This window comes from Microcaecilia unicolor, chromosome 4, assembly GCF_901765095.1.
Source record: "Microcaecilia unicolor chromosome 4, aMicUni1.1, whole genome shotgun sequence".
Lineage (NCBI taxonomy): Eukaryota > Metazoa > Chordata > Amphibia > Gymnophiona > Siphonopidae > Microcaecilia > Microcaecilia unicolor.
The window spans coordinates 78103481-78125297 of NC_044034.1; the positions used below are offsets into that span (position 1 = coordinate 78103481).

Sequence of the window (21817 nt, forward strand, 5' to 3'; positions counted from 1 at the left end):
ACCATTGGTCTGACCCAGTATGGCTACTCTTATATTCTTATGTTCCATTTCCGCATGTTATTTAAAGGAAAGGAGAAAAGAATTAGTACACAGACATGAAAATGCACTTGCTTCCTTGTCTGGAGTAAGAGGATTTCCTTACCCAGCAGGTAAGGAGAAGTCTTTTCCTCAACTGAGGCTCTTGAAAAGAAGTTGCAAAGGTGGCATCTTTGGCCCTGATCATGAGACAGGTGTTGGGATCAAGAGCTATTGAATTTGAACCTGCTTATTACCTGGGGGGGGGGGGGGGGAACAGGAAATGTTTCATATTTATTTGATGGAATTGTAGAAGCAGACAGAGTTAATGGATGATAAACAATATTTTATTGGAGAATCAAATATAAAATCAAGTCTGACAAGGTAGTCTTTCATCCAGCAAGGGCTGCTTTGGGGGAAACCATTACCTTATGGTGTGAACCTCTCACTTCAACATAGGAAAAACTCCAGGGGGTGTCTCTCTGCTGTCAACAATTTTGAAAATTCTGTACACAATATTTCAAATTCAACTGCATGCTATATTTCTAAATTTTTTTGTGCCGAATTTCCCCCATCACAAAGACTGGATCCTCCTCACCCCAGGCCTGACACCCCCAACTTCTACAAGCTCAATCCTCCCCATCTCTAACCTCCACTTAGGTTGAATGATCTGTTCTTATGCATGATCATCCTTCCTCTCAGCAGTATGACTCAGCTTTCTCTCTCTTCTCCTAGTTCTTCCTGCCCACACCTTCTTTCCTCTCCCCTCTTCTCGCTCCCAGTTCATCAACAAGATCCTAGCTCTCTCTCTCTCCCTGCTCTCCTTAATTGTCTCACTCCACCCTCCAAGCACGAGCCCAAACCTCTCTGCAACCTCCCTCCCCCAAGTTCTCAACTCCTTGCAACAGCCGCAGGCAGAACAACCTGAGGATCACTCTTGCCTCAACTACAACCCTAGACCACCAGGGATTGTTAAGTAGGCATGGGGATCCTACAGGTGGGTAGGTGGTAAGGATGGAAATTAAGGGGGGGGGGGGGAAGCAGAGACCAAATTACACCTCATGAAGTTTCAGTTTCAACCATAACCAAGGATCAAATTGTTTTTGGCCAAAAAATCAATCAGAAAATTTTGACTGAAACTGGAAAAAGAGGTTTCAGTTGGCCTCTAAACAGAGACTCCCAGGGTAGCACAGGAGGAGGATGAGGCTTGACGAGAAACCACTCTCCTCCTCCTTGCCATGCACTGGTGGCTGGATCAGGAATGGCAACAACTGCTACAGGGTAGAGAGGGTGAGTGTGTTTTTTCCCACGGAGGGTGGGGGGGGGGGGAGAGAAAGAGCTACTAAGGGGTTTTTAGACATGGGGGAGAAAAGAGTATGATGCCAGTTACTGAAACTTGTGCTGCAGACCTTTTTCCTGTACAAATTTCTGCACAATGGTGCAGCATTCCCCCAGGCGTAGCTCCTGTATTTCTTGGACAATTGAATGTGAAAAACGTACAGTTCAGAATGCATTAAAGTTTCCTGGTTCTGTATTCCCGTAAGATCTGTACTGTGATGGGGAGGGAGAGGATGGGGAAATATAGGAGTGGGGGGAAGTGGTAGATAACAGAGGTCTTTTGGGTATTAGAATTATTGTATGCAATGTACTGAAGAGTCACAATACATAACTGATGTTAGCTTTATTTTAAGTTATTCTTGTCAAATTCTAATAAATATAAAGTAAAAAAGTAGGGGTCAGTCACAACCTATTCTATACTTCCAAAGTGAAACAATTATAGAAATTAAAAAAATTTTTTAAAGAAACCAACACATTTTGATTATACAAGTCTTCACATTCCTTACACATTACTTTGTGGAAGCCCTTTTGCAGCAATAAGTCATGAGCCACTTAAAGATACATGTCTACCAAATATGCATTCTTTTTGACAGAATAGCTTGAATTCCTTTAGGATGGTTGGAAATTGTTTATGGACTAGTCTTCAGTCAACATTTTCCTAAGTCTCAGCCATCCTAGGCCTCATCAAGACATTGCACAGCTGTTTCATTAACCCGAAGCTACTGACTTTGGAGGGATGGCCTAACTACTAAGATGCATCTTGATGCTGTCAAACTGTTTCCACTTTACGACAGACCTTCCAGTGCACCAAAGGACATTCAAACACATTGACATTTTTCTTAGAGTCACCCCCAATGTGTACCTTTGAAAAAATTTATCCCAGATTCCCTTCAGCAGCTTCTTGTTTGGCACATTTAGACCTGTTTCAAAATCACCTCCTACAATACAAAAACAGTTGATTCTTCATTCAGGAGCAGTGGTATCAGCTCAACTACTATGACTGGATACAGATGGGTCCTAGTTAACTTACGATGGGCTTGGTAAGGAAATATTTGGAAATGGAGCTTATTTGGCTTTGCTGTAACAGAGGGAGTGAAAACTCATGCAACCAAGACTTTATTTCTTATTTCAATACTTCTATAACTATTAAACACTAAGTGCAAATTATCTTTTACGGATCAGTAAAAATGAAACCTCCTAAATTGTATTTTCAGATAACAGAATGTGAAAAATGTAAAATTGTATGATTTTGCGAAGCACTGTAGATACATATTGAAAACAGTTTGTTAACAGTGCAAAATGCATCCGGAACTGCAAGTTGAGAAGATCAACACATGCTGATCACGACTACCTACTGTTTCTTATACCTATATACTCCATCAATAAATGATGGCCATTAAACAGAAATGACCAAAAACAGGGCAAATTAAGATGGCAGCATGACCAGAAGTGAACTAAAGAACTCCCTGTTATACATTACTTCATAAGAACCTAAGAATTGCAGTACTGGGTCACAGCAAGGGTCCATCTAGCCCAATGTCCTGTTTCCAATAATGGTCCCAAAAAGTGGCAAGATTCCATATTACTTACCCCTTGTGGTTTCCCCAGGTCTACATTAATAACAGTTTATTAACTTTCGCTCCAGGAATTTGTCCAAACCTTTTTTTAAACCCAGCTACATCAACTGCTTTTACCACTTGTTCTAGCAGTAAGTACCACAGCTTAACTATACTTTGAGTGAAAAATATTTACGCCTATCTGTTGGGGACAGAGAAAAGATTGTGGACTAGGAAACCCTAGCACCAGCCCTGTTTATAATTAACTTATCTATTGCTTTGTAGGTGCATTTATATATAAACTGCTTGGGGGGTTTTTTATGACAAGCACTTGTGGAGTGCTGCCAGGATTGTCTGTTTCAGAGCAGAGGTTTTTGTCAAGAGATTTCTAGATTTTTTTTTCCTGCCCCAGCAAGCTTGTTGGAAGAAGGGATTAAAATTGTGGTGATTGCAAGCCAGCATGAGACTGCCTAAGTAAATTGTATAACTGGAGGTAAAGAAACACCAGAAGAAGCCCAGAAAGATTTAAGGGCTTTGAAAAGGCAGTTTAAGAAAAGGACTGCTGTAGATAGGCTGAATATCTTTGTTTGGGAATGGTTTTGCTCTATGACTTGTGCCTAAAAAGGAAAGTGGGTGTGTCTTATTTTTGGGTCATAAGCAAATGAAAAAAAACAAGAACTGCATCTGGTTTTTTTTTTTAAGACTCTTTGTTTTTACACTGAAGTCCTAATAATGTCTACACATTCCTCTAGAGTAGGGGAGGGGCCTATTGCTTCTAAAATAATGGAGACTACAGCTAAAGAATGTCAATACCCATATACCAAAAGGGCTGTCAGCACTTTGCCGTGAGATGGTTAACTACTTGATACCATCGGTGTTGACTCAACCTCAAAACAAGTTATTCAAAGTTGTTAAATTGAAAGAGGATTGTGAAAAATTGCAAGAAGACCTTACAAAACTGGGAGACTGGGCATCCAAATGACAGATGACATTTAATGTCAGCAACTGCAACATGATGCATTTGGGAAAGAGGAACCCAAAGTATGGCTACGTGATGCAAGGTTCCACATTTATTTATTACTTGGATTTATTTACTGCCTTTTTGAAGGAATTCACTCAAGGTGGTGTACAGTAAGACTAGATCAAACATGAGCAACAGGCAATTAGAGCAGTAAAAATATTCGAACAACAATACAAAGTATGGCATGGTATACTACTTGCAATGACAACATAATATGTACTAGAACATTATAATTGGTAGTGAAGGGTAAGGCAAAGTTGTAACATATAGATGAGTAAGAAAGTAGGAAGAAATATAAAGTAAAATGATTGATTTGAAGAAAGTTGCACGTGAAGTCAGAGAGATGGTTAAATATTATCTCAGCTAGGGTAGGAGTGGATAAATATGTCCCGCTGCAGTATGTGCAGCCCCAGTCAATCCTTGTGTGTGTGAGTGAGACTAACAAGTTAGTTACTTTTTCTGTTAAAGGCTTGGTTGAAATTTATCTGGGCGGGAAAACGTCCGCGACTGGCACACTCGGTCTTGTATCAGGACAGGAAGAGAGGGGGGTTGGGGGTACCCAATCTGGCATGGTACTACAGAGCGGTCCAGGCCCGTGCGGCAGTAGAATGGTTCCAGGACTACCCAGACCGGCAATGGGTGCAATTGGAACAATATACTCTGGGAGCAAAGCCACTAGGGACACTCATGTGGATCCCAAGTTCACTTAGGTCACTGGGAGTGGGTCTGTGCCCTTCTATATATGTTACCCTTTCAAACTGGGATAGTATGTTTCCACAAAAACGCGCCACACTTTCTCGTCTATCTCCCATAGCTTACAACCCACTGTTTTACCCTGGTACGCTAAAAGGTGCTTTCACAAGATGGTACACGGGTGGTTTACGAACATGGGATCAACTGTTTGAGGGGGAGAATTTATTGTCATACTCGGAGGCCCTTGAAAGATTTCCGATCCTAGGATCTGAGCGTTACACTTATCTTCAGCTATCCTCCTTACTCAAGACACGAGCAGTACGGGAAGTAGTATCTAGGGAAAAAACAACCCTATAAACCATTTGCGAGGGTCTACCAAAGACTACTGGGCTGATATCACGTCTCTATCACGTTGTTAATAGACAGTCCCCGACTTACACACTTCATAGGCAGAGTTGGCAGAGAGAATTGGGCGTGGAACTGGAGGAGGCAACTTGGGAGAGACTGGAGCGGGCTGTGGTGGGGGTGTCGCCTCATGTGCCCTTTAAGGAGAACGCAGTGAAGGTGTTGTACCGATGGTACCTGACGCCGGAGCGTCTTCAGCGCATTTACCCCACAACGACGGGGTTGTGTTGGAGGGGCTGCGGGGTAAAGGGAACAGCAGGACACATGGTGGACATGTAGGAAGATTAGGGCTTATTGGAGGTCGATACATAGCAGGTTGCAGAGGTGGACGGGTATCTCGATACCGTGAAGCCCTACCTTTTTCTTATTCTCTGCGGGCGCTGCGGGTCGTCCCCATGCCCAGCAAATATTCCTGAAGCAGGCGATAAGCGCCGCCAGAGTTGTAATTGCTGCCCATTGGAAACAGCCCTCAGTCCCACCGATAACACGGTGGTCTCAAAAACTGAAGCACATTTGCAAGATGGAAAGATTATTAGCAGAAAGATGTAATCAACTGGGTAGATGGCACCAGATTTGGGATTCTTTTCTTTATCATGTATAACCAGATTGATGCCAGAGGTTCAGATGGTGCTCAAAAGGGGGGGGGGGGGGGGGAAGAGAGAGGGATGGATAGGGGAGGGGGGGGGGTTCAAAGTTATGGGTGGGAAGGAGTTGGGAAAATTATAACATTCATAAAGACTGAAGTACTGTGTTGGAGAACCTGACCTGTTTACTCAGTGCTCTAGCGCAATAAGCTCTGTTCATAATATTGGTTCTGGGACCATCATTTAGCTCTGTATCAGTAGGTCGCTACATCACTAAAAGAATTGTATTACGTTCAATTGGTTTGTAATGCGATGTGGAAGATGTGTTCTGTATCAGGTTTTGTGTATTATTATTCAATAAAGACTTCATAAAAATTAAAAAAAAAAAAAAAAAAAAAGGCTTGGTTGAAGAGCCAAGCTTTCACCTGCTTCCTGAAGTAGAGGTAGTCTTGTGTTAAGTGGAGCCTTTCAGGCAATGCATTCCAGAGTGTGGGGGCCAATTCGGAGAAGGCTCGCTTGCTGTTATCACATTGTGTAATGTCTTTTGGAGAGGGTGTAGTTAGTGAAAGTCCTTGGGAGAACCTTAGTGTCCTTGGCGGTGTGTGGAGGATCATCCTATTCTTCAGATACTCTGGGCAATTTCCTTTCAGGGCCATGAAGATCAGACATAGAGTTTTAAATTTAGCCCTGTATTGTACTGGTAGCCAATTAAATTTTTGCAAAAATGGTGTGATGTGGTCATGTCGCTTGCAACCTTCTGAGTCTTGTTGCTGTATTCTGAATCACCTGGAGCTGGTGCAGGCTCTTTGTAGTCAAGACCATTGTATAGCACATTGCAGTAATCCAGTCTTGATGTTACCATGGCATGCACAACTGGGATAAGATTTACCTTCTCGATGTAAGGAGAGGCAGCATAGCTGCCGCAAATAGTAGGCGTCACCAACCAGGAAAAGGATCTAGGTGTCATAGTTGACGATACATTGAAACCCTCTGCTCAGTGTGCAGCAGCGGTGTAGAATGCAAATAGAATTTTAAGTATTATTAGGAAAGGAATGGAAAATAAAAACGAGGATGTTATAATGCCTTTGTATCACCTTGAATACTGTATGCAATTCTGGTCACCTCATCTCAAAAAAGATATAGTGGAATTAGAAAAGGTACAGAGAAGGGCGACAAAAATGATAAAGGGGAGGGGATGACTTCCCTATAAGAAAAGGCTGAAGCAGCAAGTGCTCTTCAGCTTGGAGAAAAGACGGCTGAGGGGAGATATGATAGAGGTATAAGAAATAATGAGCGAAGTGGAACAGGTAGTTGTGAATCGCTTGTTTACTCTTTCCAAAATACTAGAACTAGGGGGCACACAATGAAGCTACAAAGTAGTAAATTTAAAACAATTGGAGAACAATTTTTCTTCACTCAACGTGTAATTAAACTCTGGAATTTGTTGCCAGAGAATGTAGTAAAAGCAGTTAGCTTAGCTGGGTTTAAAAAAGGTCCGGATGGCTTCCTAACGGAAAAAGTCCATAGACCATTATTAAAACGGACCTGGGGAAAATCCAATGCTTATTTCTAGAATAAGCAGCATAAAATGTATTGTACTTTTTTGGGATCTTGCCAGGTACTTGTGACCTGGATTAGCCACTGTTGGAAACAGGATGCTGGGCTTGATGGACCTTCGGTCTGTCCCAGTATGGCAACACTTATGTACTTATGCCAGATAGTACAAAGGATAGGCATAAATTGCTTTGAGCAAAGAGCCTGGAAACTCATATTTGAGAGGATCATTTTCCTTAAATATTCTAATTATTGTTTTGTTAAGTCTGCAGAAAGGATTTTTTTTTTTTTTAAATCGTTCATCAATTGCTCTTTTTCTCGAGGGCCAAGAAGCATGCCAGATTACCTGTTGGGGATAATAGGTAAATGAAGTGTTCAGTTAGGTTAGTCAGTTGAGTTCCACACCTACTCCTTTTCTTTTTAAGTGATTGTTTGTACTCCCTGTTTCTTCTTTCTCCACCTTCTCAGTTTGGGATCTAAAGATTAAATTGTCCGCATATGATTTCGCATATGATTTTTCTTTTTTTTTTTTAATTGCTGTTTATTTTTATTGAACTGTCATGTCACACTGACCTGTTTTTTGATTACAAATATGTCTACAATTTTCTGATATTCCATAAATACATTCATAAAAACAGCACCGACATCTACATAAAAACATATGAATAGCCATACTGGGTCAGACCGATGGTCCCTCTAGCCCAGTATCCTGCTTCCAACAGTGGCCAATCCAGGTCTCAAGTACCTAGCAGAATCTCAAATAGTAAAAGGAGAAAAAGGAGGGAAAACCTACAAGCATATAGTCGATTTACTGAGGACAGGCCAATGGACCTCTTACAGTCCCAGGTGTTTCAAGTCTCAGCCTACAAACATATAGTCGATTATTTGCCTCCACTGCTATGCACTCTCCTTTCCACCATCTTGGCAATTTTACATGTTCTTTGTCAGACAGGTGTGTTTCTTGAAGAAAAGCCACATCAGCTCTGATTCTCTGAAGCTCTTGCAAAACCTTAGAGCACTTAATGGGGGACCACTATCGATCTAATACTTATAAGGTAGAGAAGCCACCCCAGCCCACAACTTCCCTCCAAGCCCGTAACAGTGTAAGTAACATCATAAGGCAAAGCTCTGCATAGTACACAATTGCTGATAACATGAAAACAATCTCCCCTTACGTTACCATATTTCTCGACCTCAGAACAAACCAAGTTGTGTACCCAAACCAACCCCCCCCAACCCAGTACCCCTCCCCGCTTCCCCTAACATATAGTTCCAAAGTGGAACAAGTTACTCCTTAACGCCCCCCTCCCCATCAAACCTTCAGATACAGATGTATGTCAAACCCCCCAACTAGATAATCACTGCTTTTTTTTTTTTTTACTTTTTATGCTTATTGTGGTCTGCAATTACCATTCTTCCCAAACAGCCACAAACATCCCCAATAAAGCACATACCCCAAACCAGTGTCCACTATACAGTCCACTCTTCCACAGCATAAACAGTTAAAAAGGTAAAAAAACAAAACAAAACAAAAAAACCTAGCACTTGTACTGCCAGCAAACATTTCATCAAGGTGGTCGCCCCTACTCATGTACTGATCTCTTGTATTCGTAGAGAGCCCTCCACAGAGATAACCAAAGTGGTCGCAAGTATCTCAGTTTCATAGAAGTCTGAACCGTTAAATGCAGTTAGAAGCCACCAAGGCTAGTTAACAGACATGCCTTGAAATAAGGAACACTGTCCTCTCCTCATTGTTAGGCCATTGCCAGAAACATCTAACTGATAAGAGCTTGTGAAGCATTCTGAGTGTCTATGTTGTCAACTGTCTCTCACAACAGTTACATCATTGTTAAGAGCCAAAGGATTAGGCCTTCCATCAGGTCAATATCTGGAACTCTCTCCACGCAGCTCCGAGGAATCCAGCTGTTGGAAAAAGTTCTGGGCTTCTGCCACTGACATATATATCTTAGTTTCCCCTTGATGCGATATTCTCATCTTAGCCGGATAAAGCAAATTTAATTTTCCAATTAAGTAACTGAGAACAAATAGCTGAGAAGCTCTGCCGCTGTGTTGCCACAGATGAAGAATAGTCCTGGAAGCACAACATTTTTTAATTCACATAGTGCAGTTCTTTAATCTCCTCGCAGCAAATGCAAAATAGCGGAATTGTGGGAATAGTTGAGAAGGTGGCATACCACCACACGTGGCCTGGAGGACGCTGCTTGCCGGTGCCCAACTCTGTGAGCCCGCTCCACCTGCAGTGGGCCTCCAATGTTTGAAAGTGTCAGCTGTTGCGGCAACCAATGTTCCAGAAATCCACAAAGCTCTTGTTCTTCCAAAAGCCTCTATCAACCTCACAAAGCACAAGTTATTTCCTCGAGATCTGTTTTCCAGATCTTCCAGTTTCTCTTTGTAGGTAGCTAGCACTTTCTGCAGACAGGATTGCATCTTCTCCACTGTGGTCACATGGTCCTCCAGCTCTCAAGTGCTGTAGCGGTAAGTAGCCAGCTCGTTGCTAAGCTGTTCCATATTATTTTGAAGTTGTTCTAATTTCGAGTCTATGGGGATTAAACGCTTATCCAAGATATTTTCCATGGCTCCGGCTACTTCCAACTACCCAGGCTGAACGGACTAGAGGGCACCATTTTGTCATCGTGCAGCTTCTGCTTGTCCTTCTCTTTTCGGGGAGCCTTGGAAATCATTCTTTGTAAAATTACAATTAGCTCCAGAGATACTCTTATAACTTTGCTGAACAGGGTAAACCAAAAATTCAGGGTCAAAGAGTGAGCATAACGGGTTTTATGAAGAGGTGGCAGGAGCAGAGCAATTAGCAGCTGTCCTGAGCATGGCGTCAGATCGTTTTTTTTTTTTTTTTTAGAGCCCGCAGAACCACAGGACAAGGACAACAAACATGAGGACTAAGATGATGAGCCCCATTCAAAAATTTAACCATATCTGGATGAGAACTGAATTAGAAATCCAGAATCTAACTCTGGTAACAAGAATGAACCGCCATCCAAACCTTAAAGAATTGTAAGCGAGCCCTTGCTAAGACCATCCTTCAAAAAGGCTAATACGCGAGGCAAAGAGGCCCGAAATAGAGACCGCGCCCGTTCGGAGTAACATACTTCAAAACTCACCAGACACGAGCATATATGGCTAAAGTTGAACATTTTCTTGCCAGAGGTAAAGTTACAATGATATAGTAAGCATATCCTTTCCTTCTCCATTTTGGCCTCTCAAGAGCCAGGAAGTAAGACGAAAACGGGAGGGATCCTCCATCCAAATGGGACCCTGATGGAGAAATCCATGATTCAGAGGATAGCAAACGGTTACCTAGTAGGCAACGAATCAAGCATACATGAGTGAATGGTGGTAAATGCATTCTAATAATAATACCTCCCCTTCCTGGGCCAATTTGCAGCACACTGAATGACAAACCCCCAACGACGGACTCTGAAGGACTCATCCTATTAGAGGCCATGGCGGGAACACAAAGCAGGGCCAACTCTGGTCAAGGCTGAAGAAGAGCATCTATGCCTGAACCGACCTCCCGTCTTCTGCCAAAGAACCTGGAAACTCTGACCGTGTGATTCGTCACAATGTGATCTATTAGTGGAGTGCCTCCCTCTGAATTACCAGCTAGAACGTGTCCAGCACCAGTTTCCATTCTGTTGGGTCCAGGGAGGTCCTGCTGCAGAAATCCGCTTGCCCATTGAGAACTTCCACTATAAGTACATACATAGTACATAAGTAATGCCACACTGGGAAAAGACCAAGGGTCCATCGAGCCCAGCATCCTGTCCATGACAGCGGCCAATCCAGGCCAAGGGCACTTGGCAAGCTTCCCAAACGTACAAACATTCTATACATGTTATTCCTGGAATTGTGGATTTTTCCCAAGTCCATTTAGTAGTGGTTTATGGATTTGTCCTTTAGGAAACTATCTAACCCCTTTTTAAACTCTGCTAAGCCAACCGCCTGCACCACGTTCTCCGGCAACGAATTCCAGAGTTTAATTATGCGTTGGGTGAAGAAACGTTTTCTCCTATCTGTTTTAAATTTACTACACTGTAGTTTCATCGCATGCCCCTTAGTCCTAGTATTTTTGGAAAGCGTGAACAAACACTTCACATCCACCTGTTCTACTCCACTCATCTTATATAATAAAACTCACCCTCAACGTTCTGAGGACACTGACGTCACTTCCGTCATCAAAACGGGTTTGAACGGTTCGTGGTGGTGAAGCCACCGAAATCGCAGTCTCGGGCCCCGCCCTCGCATCAAACGTGATGACGTCAAGGGCGGAGTAATGGCGTCACACACCGAGGGCGGAGCAACAGCGTCAGAACGATGACAGGGTCGGTAGGGAGGGAGGGAGAAGGGGGGGTGTTGGGGAGGAAAACCTTGCTAGCGCCCGTTTCATTTGCTCCAGAAACGGGCCTCTTTTACTAGTTATTCTATATACCTCTATCATATCTCCCCTCAGCCGTCTCTTCTCCAAGCTGAAAAGCCCTAGCCTCCTTAGTTTTTCTTCATAGGGAAGTCCGTCCCATCCCCGCTATCATTTTAGTCGCCCTTTGCTGCACCTGTCCCAATTCTACTATATCTTTCTTGAGATGCGGCGATCAGAATTGAACACAATACTCAAGGTGTGGTCGCACCATGGAGCGATACAACGGCATTATAACATCCTCACACCTGTTTTCCATACCTTTCCTAATAATATCCAACATTCTATTCGCTTTCCTAGCCGCAGCAGCACACTGAGCAGAAGGTTTCAGTGTATTATCGATGACGACACCTAGATACCTTTCTTGGTCCGTAACTCCTAACATGGAGCCTTGCATGACATAGCTATAATCCAGGTTCTTTTTTCCCACATGCATCACCTAGGCGGGCAGCTAAAAACTGCTGCAAATGTCTTTCCATCCAGTGAAATAGAGGGTGTGCTTTCGTTTTCAGATGAAGGCAGTACATCCCTGCCCGCTGATGGAATCCTCTGCCATCATGTTGACAGAGAACCCGAGCCGGTTTGCCCTCCAGAATAGATTGAAAGGCTTTAAGAGTGTTGTGTATTGCTCTGAGCCCATGCCAACTGGACTGCCATAGTGCTGCCACATGGCTCCATAGACAAGCAGTGTGTTGAAGACAGTGGGCTCCCCAACCAGTCAGGCTAGTATCTGTGACTTCAGTTATCCAAAGAGGAGGTGCCAGAGACGTCCCTTGGAGAAGCTTTTTCGGTTGAAGTCACACCGACATACTGCACTTTGCTAGAGGTCCTCACACGAGACACTAATGGTAGTACTGCAGAAGCGGACACACGTGAGCTCTGACTCAAGACACCACCTCAGCGCTTAGTACCTGAACATAATCCCAAGCTCGATGATTCAGAATTCACAACAAGCAGCAAATTTGATCTTGAAGCTCGTCTCTGCTCTGTTTTGAGAAAGACACCTGGCCCCAGGTCACATCAAATCATACTCGCAGATATTCCAAAAGTCTGTGTTGGGACTAGATGACTTTCATGTTGACAATATAACCTCGTGTCTGCAAGAGAACGATGACCTGGGTAGTCACCTGACAACTCACCTGCTCTGACAAGGCCCTGAGTAGCCAGTCGTCCCTCTTTTCTTAGGAAGGCGGCTACTACCACCACCATTACCTTAGAAAAGGTTCTGGGCGCTGCACCTAATCAAAACCGGATCTTATGAAACTGAAAGAGATGCCCTAGACTTGCAAGGCAAAGAACATGCAAGTGTGGAAGATAAAGAGGAACAAGCAAGTAGGCCTCCTTGAAATCCAGATAGAACTTCCGGATACACCCCTGCGGCACCGCTCCACAGTCAGGTATGCTTTGGGGGGGGGGGGGGGGGGGAGGATGTGGTTCTGCTACCCAGGGGATATGGCCTGGTCCAGCAAGGGCAAGCACCGAGGGTACCGGAGATGGTCGCAACAGCTCTCCCAGGATCTCTGGTAGAATGGCTCGGAGGCTCTCGTTCAGAGTGGCTGTGGAGAAAGGAAAGGGAGCCGGTACAGGCGACAATGTCAGAACCTGCCTGGAGTGAAATGGTGGTACCAGACTGTCCAGAGTACAGCGCACCGACACCCCCTGAATGGAGGGCGAGCGATTCTCCCTGCGTCGGCGCTTTTCGGGTTCCGAATCCTTTGGTACCGTGACAGGAAGGTGACCGATGACTATGCTTCTTAGCCTTCGCTCGAAGCATGCCAACGGTACCCTCCGGTACCGAAGAGGAGGACGTGGAATCCACACGTCTCCTAGGGGCCGGGTTCGAAGAAGGTCGATCCCGGGGGGCCTGCAGAACAGGAGCCCTCGAGGCAGGTGGAGACCCGCTCGATGGTTCACTGCTACCAGCATGGGACTCCTGGACAGCTCTCACCTGCTCTCCGGATGTCGATGCACCTTCCGATACCGACATCGATACCTGCGACGACCTCGGTACCGCTGGCTCCGTCGATACCGAAAAACTGGACCTGGCTCCGAACAAAAAGTTCCACTGAGCCAATCTCGCCGCCTGAGTCCTCTTCTTTAACTGGAAGCACAGCGTATAGGCGTTGGGACGATGATCAGCTCCCAAACACTGAAGACACGAAGCGTGTCTGTCAGTGAGCGAAATGGTCCGGCTGCACCGCCTGCACCTCTTGAAGCCGCTGGCAGGTTTCGCGGACATGGGCGGAAAAATCACGCCAGCGAAGTCGAACGCAATGGTGCCTGACAAAGTAGCATCAAAAGGAAAAAGAGAAAAAGATCCGCGCAGGCGGCCCAAAATGGCCGCTAACGAAAAAGAAAAGAAAACTTAGTGGGAGCAAAAGTTCTACAGAAAATTAAAGGAAGGAAAAAACTTTTTTTTTTTTTTAGAAGGAGGAAATCGAGAAGACTCGAAAAAAGAGCCGAAATACAGCGAAAACTCATGAAAGACGGAGTGGAGGAGTGGCCTAGTGGTTAGGATGGTGGACTTTGGTCCTGGGGAACTGAGTTTGATTCCCACTTCAAGCACAGGCAGCTCCTTGTGACTCTGCGCAAGTCACTTAACCCTCCATTGCCCCATGTAAGCCGCACTGAGCCTGCGATGAGTGGGAAAGCGCGGGGTACAAATGTAACTAAAATAAAATAAAATAGAACCGCAGCGAGGAGGTCTCTGGGGCACAGAACAGCAGCAAAGCAGCATCCCGAGCCGCGGAAAAAACAAGACTGAGAAGCACGCTCGCGCTGCGGGCGGGAAGACGGTCGCACATGTACAGTGCGCACGGGAGCGCAAGGCTAGCAAACTTTTGTTGCTAGGGAGATTCTCCGGTCCTGGGGCTGCCGTTGGACGTCACCACGTGAGAACAAGCAGCCTGCATGTCCTCGGAGAATCCCCCCCACACACACACACACTCTGTGGAGGAGGAGGAGGAAGGAGAAAGTGGTTGGATAGGGGTGGGGGACGGACCTGGCACCACTTAGCCTAAACACCCCCAGGCTCTACTGAACCGGAAAACCCAGAACAGGAGCAACAACCCCAAATGAAACCAGGAGCTTGTGACAGACCATCCACCGTCTGCTGGAGACAGAGATATATTAACTAACCAAGGAGCATACCTTCCTATGACCACGTTCAATGCTCTGTACCTCCACCTGCTGGTAGATGGTCACAACCCACGTCTCTAGATTCATCCGCTGTAGGTGCTATGGAAAACATTACATAAATAGTTCAAAAAAAACAAAACAAAGAGGAAAGTTTGTTTAAACAGAGACTCAAACCTTTCTACCATGGAGTTCTTAGCGAAAAGCAGCTTTAACATGACTGACCTAACACATGAGCACTAACCAGGAATTTTGTAGTTCCCCGCTCCCCTCAAATGCACATACTATAAAGCCAGCTTGATCTGGAGTACCTCTTCGGCTTCGCCTCTGGTCAGGAGCTATGCAGCCACCCACCTGGCCACCACACAGCACCAGCTTACCTGCCTGCTCCCAAGCCAAAAATGCTGCCGAACACACTGAACCACAGTGAGTGTCTCCTGCATTTTGTCTGTGACAAACAATTCTAAGCCAGATGCTGCAAATGTCACTGCATACAGAATTAACAAAGCAGAAGAAAAATAAATACCTCACCCACAGCCAGGTGCACCTCAAACTCCTGCAGAAGCTCTCAGTTGTTGGTGTGCACAAGCAGAGCTTCTCAGAATGCCCAAGACGGCTGCTACTCCAACACAAAGTAATGCAATCAGTCATGAGGACTGTAAACCTTCTGAGCAGAGAAGAAGCCACCAATGCTACTCAGCAGCCTTCATCATCACAGCTAAAAAAGCAACTGCGGTCTCAGAACATACACTCTCTTCCCACAGAAATACAAACAGCCTACCCAACAGCAGCCCAGCCTGCGCACCCGACCAACTAAGAACTTCACCTTCTCAGCACTGTTGCCACTGACAACAATCCCCCTTCCTCAGACTATGGTGGTATTCCCCCTGGCCCACAGACACCACAACCTGCCAATTACATTCACTCTGACAACTGTGTCTGAACTGCTTCACTCTGGTGGCTCTCTTTGAGGGTGTTAACACCAGACTGACTCTGCTGCTTATGCACTAACGATTCCTCTTCCCTGGGAGCCTCCCCCACCAAGTGAAGCACACCGTGGCTGCCACCCTCTTGTTCTGCCACTTCTCACCTTATCTCTCTCTCTTTTTTTTTTTTTTGTTATTACAGCAAACTCAAGAAATCCACCAAGCCACTGGCTGAAGGAATGAATGGAGCACACTGACAGGGGGCACCCCCAGACCCTTCTTCTGGCCACAATCCCACAGGACCACCTCCAGTCACCCAGTACCAAGCCAAAGTCTGCAGGCTGAGACTTGACTCGGAGAGAAAACACCTACTCAATCAGGGCAAAAGTATGTAGACCGATTTCTGAGTGCATTTCCAGTTAAAGACTTGACCATAGGACTGCAGACTGTGGCCAGTGGCCCCCGGAGTCAGGCCCAATGAAAAAATCACCCTGTTGTACCAATCCATGCACACCCTGTGCTAGATGCAGAGAAATACTGGTGCATTCCAGGGCTGCATCACTCCTAATACTAGTGATGATGTCACTAAACGTTCAGTGTTCTTTGCCTCCACCTGCTGGTTCAGCAGTATAACCCATTCATCTGGACCCATCTGGCAGGAAGATAAGGAAGCGGTCCTGTTAGTACCTACTTAAGGAATAAAGTAGCCTAATAGTCAGAGCAACACACTAGAAGAAAAATTTCAAATCACACTTCCTCCAGCGATACTCCTTCTCACCTAGGGCAAGTTACTTCACTCTCCATTACCTTAGGTACACACACAGGCTGAATCTTTAAGGCCAGGGAAATAAACACCGATACAGAAAGTAATTCAAGTATCAAAAAAAAAGGAGTAATTAAATCCAAAATCTAGATACACCCTTATCTTTCTGTACATAATTTGCACTCTTTCGAACTTATCAGTGTCCATATCAATCTTTTACTAGTTTTTGGGTTTTTTTTTTTAAAGATTTTTATTCAACACTTCAAAAATTATACAATACACTTAATTGCAGCCTCAAGGCTACAAGCTCTCATAAACAACTCAAACTCATCTGTAACACATAACCAACATTGTATTATTTTCTTCCCAACCCTTCGTATCCCCTAATCTTTTACTGGTAGCGCTATAGAAATGATTTATAGTAGTAGTAGTAGTAGTTTTAACATAGTAGATGATGGAAAAAAAACTACCCCATCCAGTATGTACAGTTGTTCTCATCCATAATTATTTCTAATCTGCCATTCCCCAAAACAGCCTTGTGCCTACTTGCACAGAATATATCACAGCTGCCAAAGAGCACCTGCAGGATATCACCCCTTATCCACAACAGTTTGTACATCACCCTTCTTTGTAAATAAGCATGCAAATTTCAATATTTACTTCACATTTAGTATATGACATGTCAAAATACAAATTCCTGCAATAGACAAGATCGAGTCAAATGTTCCTTTTTTTTTTTTCATTTAATTTTGTTCTGATTTCTTAATTAAAGGGTCCTGCTGAACATGTTTATGCCAGTAAAATTTCATTCTGTGCTTGCTCATGGCTTAGCCCTATTAAGTATTTGTGGGATTTTAATTTTATCTTGCTATTTTTAAGTAATTAATATTGTGTACACAATTATACTTTTAATGGTACTGCTCCTATTGTTTCTAGGTTTGAAAGGTGTTAGCGGAATATAACCCGAAATGTAATGTAATGTATGTAAATAAATAATCCAGTTGCCTATTACCCAAACGTTCAACCTCACAGATCCCCTGGTCTTACCCAACGCTAACCTACCACCACTAACCTGCTGCCTCAATCTAGTCAATTCCAGGAGCTCAAGGTTGAAAACATGTTGGCACCAAGTACCTGCACCCTGGAAGGAGGCACCAGGCCTGGGTAGCAGGAAACTACTTCCAAATGTGAACTAAGTGTCGGGGGGGGGGGGGGGGGGGGGTAATGGAAAAAAGGATGGTGGGTGATCAGCTGCTGCAGACTAGGTACCGAGAGGAGCCTGGAGTGGATAGATGGGAAGGATGGATAGAGCCGGCTAGGAGCAAGACAGACATTTAAGTACATACATAAGTACATAAGTATTGCCATACTAGGAAAGACCAAAGGTCCTTCGAGCCCAGCATCCTTTTTCCAACAGTGGCCAATCCAGGTCACAAATACCTGGCAAGATCCCAAAAATTTACTAAACATTTTATACTGCTCATCCTAGAAACAGTGGATTTTCCCCAAGTCCATTTAATAACGGTATATGGACTTTTCCTTTAGGAAGCCATCCAAACCTTTTTAAAACTCTGCTAAGCTAACCACCTTTACCACATTCTCTGGCAACGAATTCCAGAGTTTAATTACACGTTGAGTGAAGAAAAAGTTTCTCCGATTAGTTTTAAATTTACTACATTGTAGCTTCATCGCATGCCCCCTAGTCCTAGCATTTTTGGAAAGAATGAACAGACGCTTCACATCTACCCGTTCAACTTCACTCATTATTTTATTATAGACCTCTATCATATCTCCCCTCAGCCGCCTTTTCTCCAAGCTGAAGAGCCCTAGCCGCTTTAACCTTTCCTCATAGGGAAGTCGTCCCATCCCCTTTATCATTTTCATCACCCTTCTCTGCACCTGTTCTAATTCCACTATATCTTTTTTGAGATGCAGCGACCAGAAATGAACACAATATTCGAGGTGCGGTCTCACCATGGAGCGATACAAAGGCATTATAACATCCTCATTTTTGTTTTCCATTCCTTTCCTAATAATACCTAACATTCTATTTGCTTTCTTAGCCGCAGAAGCACACTGAGCAGAAGTTTTCAACGTATCATCAACGACGACACCTAGATCCCTTTCTTGGTCCGTGACTCCTAACGTGGAACCTTGCATGACATAGCTATAATTCGGGTTCCTCTTTCCCACATGCATCACTTTGCACTTGCTCACATTAAATGTCATCTGCCATTTAGACGCCCAAGTCTCTCAGTCTCATAAGGTCCGCTTGTAATTTTTCACAATCCTCCCGCGATTTAACGACTTTGAATAACTTTGTGTCATCAGCAAATTTAATTACCTCAGTAGTTACTCCCATCTCTAGGTCATTTATAAATATGTTAAAAAGCAGCGGTCCCAGCACAGAGCCCTGGAGAACCCCACTAACTACCCTTCTCCATTGAGAATACTGACCATTTAACCCCTACTCCCTGTTTTCTATCTTTTAACCAGTTTTTAATCCACAATAGAACACTACCCTCCTATCCCATGACTCTCCAATTTCCTCTGGAGTCTTTCATGAGGTACTTTGTCAAACGCCTTCTGAAAATCCAGATACACAATATCAACCGGCTCCCCTTTATCCACGTTTGTTCACCCTTTCAAAGAAATGTAGTAGATTGGTGAGGCAAGATTTCCCTTCACTAAATCCATGTTGACTTTGTCTCATTAATCCATGCTTTTGAATATGCTCTGTAATTTTGTTCTTAATAATAGTCTCTACCATTTTGTCCGGCACCAACATCAGACTCAGCGGTCTATAATTTCCAGGATCTCCTCTGGAACCTTTTTTAAAACTCGGCGTTACATTGGCCACCCTCCAATCTTCCGGTATCATATTCGATTTTAAGGATAAATTACATATTTCTAATAGCTCCGCAAGCTCATTTTTCAGTTCTATCTGGGATGAATACCATCTGGTCCAGGAGATTTGTTACTCTTCAGTTTGTAGAACTGCCCCATTACATCCTCCAGGTTTACAGTGAATTCATTAAGTTTCTCCGACTCATCAGCTTCGAATACCATTTCCGGCACCGGTATCCCACCCAAATCTTCCTCGGTGAAGACCGAAGCAAAGAATTCATTCAATCTCTCCGCTACGGCTTTGTCTTCCCTGATCGCCCCTTTTACTCCTCGGTCATCTAGCGGTCCAATTGATTCTTTTGCCGGCTTCCTGCTTTTAATATACCTAAAAAAAAAATTTACTATGTGTTTTTGCCTCCAACGCAATCTTTTTTTCGAAGTCCCTCTTAGCTTTCTTTATCAGCGCTTTGCATTTGACTTGACATTCCTTATGCTGATTCTTATTATTTTCATTCGGTTCCTTCTTCCATTTTCTGAAGGATTTTCTTTTAGCTCTAATAGCTTCCTTCACCTCACTATTTAACCACGCCGGCTGTCGTTTGGTCTTCCGTCCTCCTTTTTTAATACACGGAATATATTTGGCCTGGGCTTCCAGGATGGTGTTTTTGAACAGCATCCACGCCTGATGTAAATTTTTCACCCTCGCAGTCTCTCCTCTAAGTATTCTTTTCACTGTTCTTCACATTTTATCATAGTCTCCTTTTTTAAAGTTAAACGCTAACGTATTTGATTTCCTATGTATACTTACTTCAAAGCTAACATCAAATCCGATCATATGATCACTGTTATCAAGCGGCCACAGCACCATTACCTCCCGCACCAGATCATGCGCTCCACTAAGGACTAGGTCTAGAATTTTTCCTTCTCTCGTCGGTTCCTGTACCAGCTTCTCCAAAAAGCTGTCCTTGATTTCATCAAGGAATTTTACCTCCCTAGCGTGTGCCGATGTTATATTTACCCAGTCAATATCAGGGTAATTGAAATCACCCATTATTTTTGTGTTGCCCAGTTTGTTTGTGTCCCTAATTTCCTTTAACATTTCTGCATCCGTCTGTTCATCCTGGCCAGGAGGACGGTAGTACACTCCTATCATTATCCTTTTCCCCTTTACACATGGAATTTCAATCCACAGTGATTCCAAGAAGTGTTTTGTTTCCTGCAGAATTTTCAATCTATTTGATTCAAGGCACTCGTTAATATACAATGCTACCCCTCCACCAATTCGATCCACCTTATCACTACGATATAATTTGCACCCCGGTATGACATTTCTCACTGATTAGCCTCCTTCCACCAGGTCTCAGAGATGCCTATTATATCTAATTTTTCATTTAGTGCAATATATTCTAACTCTCCCATCTTATTTCTTAGGCTCCTGGCATTCGCATACAGACATTTCAATCTGTGTTTGTTGCTCCTATTTACATCATGTTTAGTACCTGACAGTACACTAATTTGCAATCTTTTGTCTGTTTTTTATTTTTATTTAGGGACACCTGATCTACTACAGTCTCTTTTGCAACCTCACTATCAGGATACCCTATCTTCCCTGTTTTGGTGATATCTTTGAAAGATACCATATCCCGAACCATGCGCTTTTGAGCAACTGTCGGCCTTCCCCCCATTTCTAGTTTAAAAGCCGCTCTATCTCCTTTTTAAATGCCAATGCCAGCAGCCTGGTCCCACCCTGGTTAAGGTGGAGCCCATCCTTTCGGAATAGGCTCCCCCTTCCCCAGAAGGTAAAATTATGTATCATACCTGATAATTTTCTTTCCATTAATCATAGCTGATCAATCCATAGACTGGTGGGTTATGTCCATCTACCAGCAGGTGGAGATAGAGAGCAATCCTTTTGCCTCCCTATATGTGGTCATGTGCTGCCGGAAACTCCTCAGTATGTCGATCTCAAAGCTCCATCCGCAGGACTCAGCACTTAGAGAATTACACCCACAAAGGGACACTCTGCCCAGCTCACCACCGCCGAAACGGGGGAGGGGAATTAACCCAGCTCATCCCCACACAAGTGGGGGAGGGGAATCCGTCCAGCTCACCCCGGCGGAGCGGGGGAGGGACACCACCCCGCCGATGCGAGAACTGGCTTATCCTGCAACCGCAACCGCGGGAGGAGCTGACTGACCCTAACACCGCCGAAGCGGGAGGGGTACAAAGCTGCCCTACAGCCGCACGAAGCGGGAGAGAGCACCGGCAAAGTTTAGGTCTCAATCCAGCCCCGCAAAACGGAGGGGAGAGGAATGCAGCAGCTCACTGTAACACAAAATCGTCTCAACTCCTGAAGTATCCAATTGAAAAAACTTGAACAGGAAGTCCTCCTGAACAGGAACTGAAGACTAAACTTGAACCTGAAATGCAACCAGAATAAAAACAGTACAGATATCTGGGAGGGGCTATGGATTGATCAGCTATGATTAATGGAAAGAAACTTATCAGGTATGATACATAATTTTAC

The 21817-nt window shown here is 44.2% G+C and overlaps 1 protein-coding gene across 4 annotated transcripts in view; it reads right to left on the reverse strand.

Moving 5' to 3' along the window:
• LOC115468568 (NEDD4-binding protein 2-like 2) overlaps positions 1-21817 on the reverse strand; it is a 169153-nt gene that overhangs the window by 112959 nt on the left and 34377 nt on the right. The window contains exon 4 of one of the 4 annotated variants that reach the window (XR_003941890.1): positions 2216-2291. The exons of the other annotated variants lie outside the window; for them this stretch is intronic. The gene's annotated coding sequence lies outside the window, so the exon portion shown is untranslated. The remainder of the gene's footprint in view (positions 1-2215; positions 2292-21817) is intronic. 4 annotated transcript variants of the gene reach the window in all.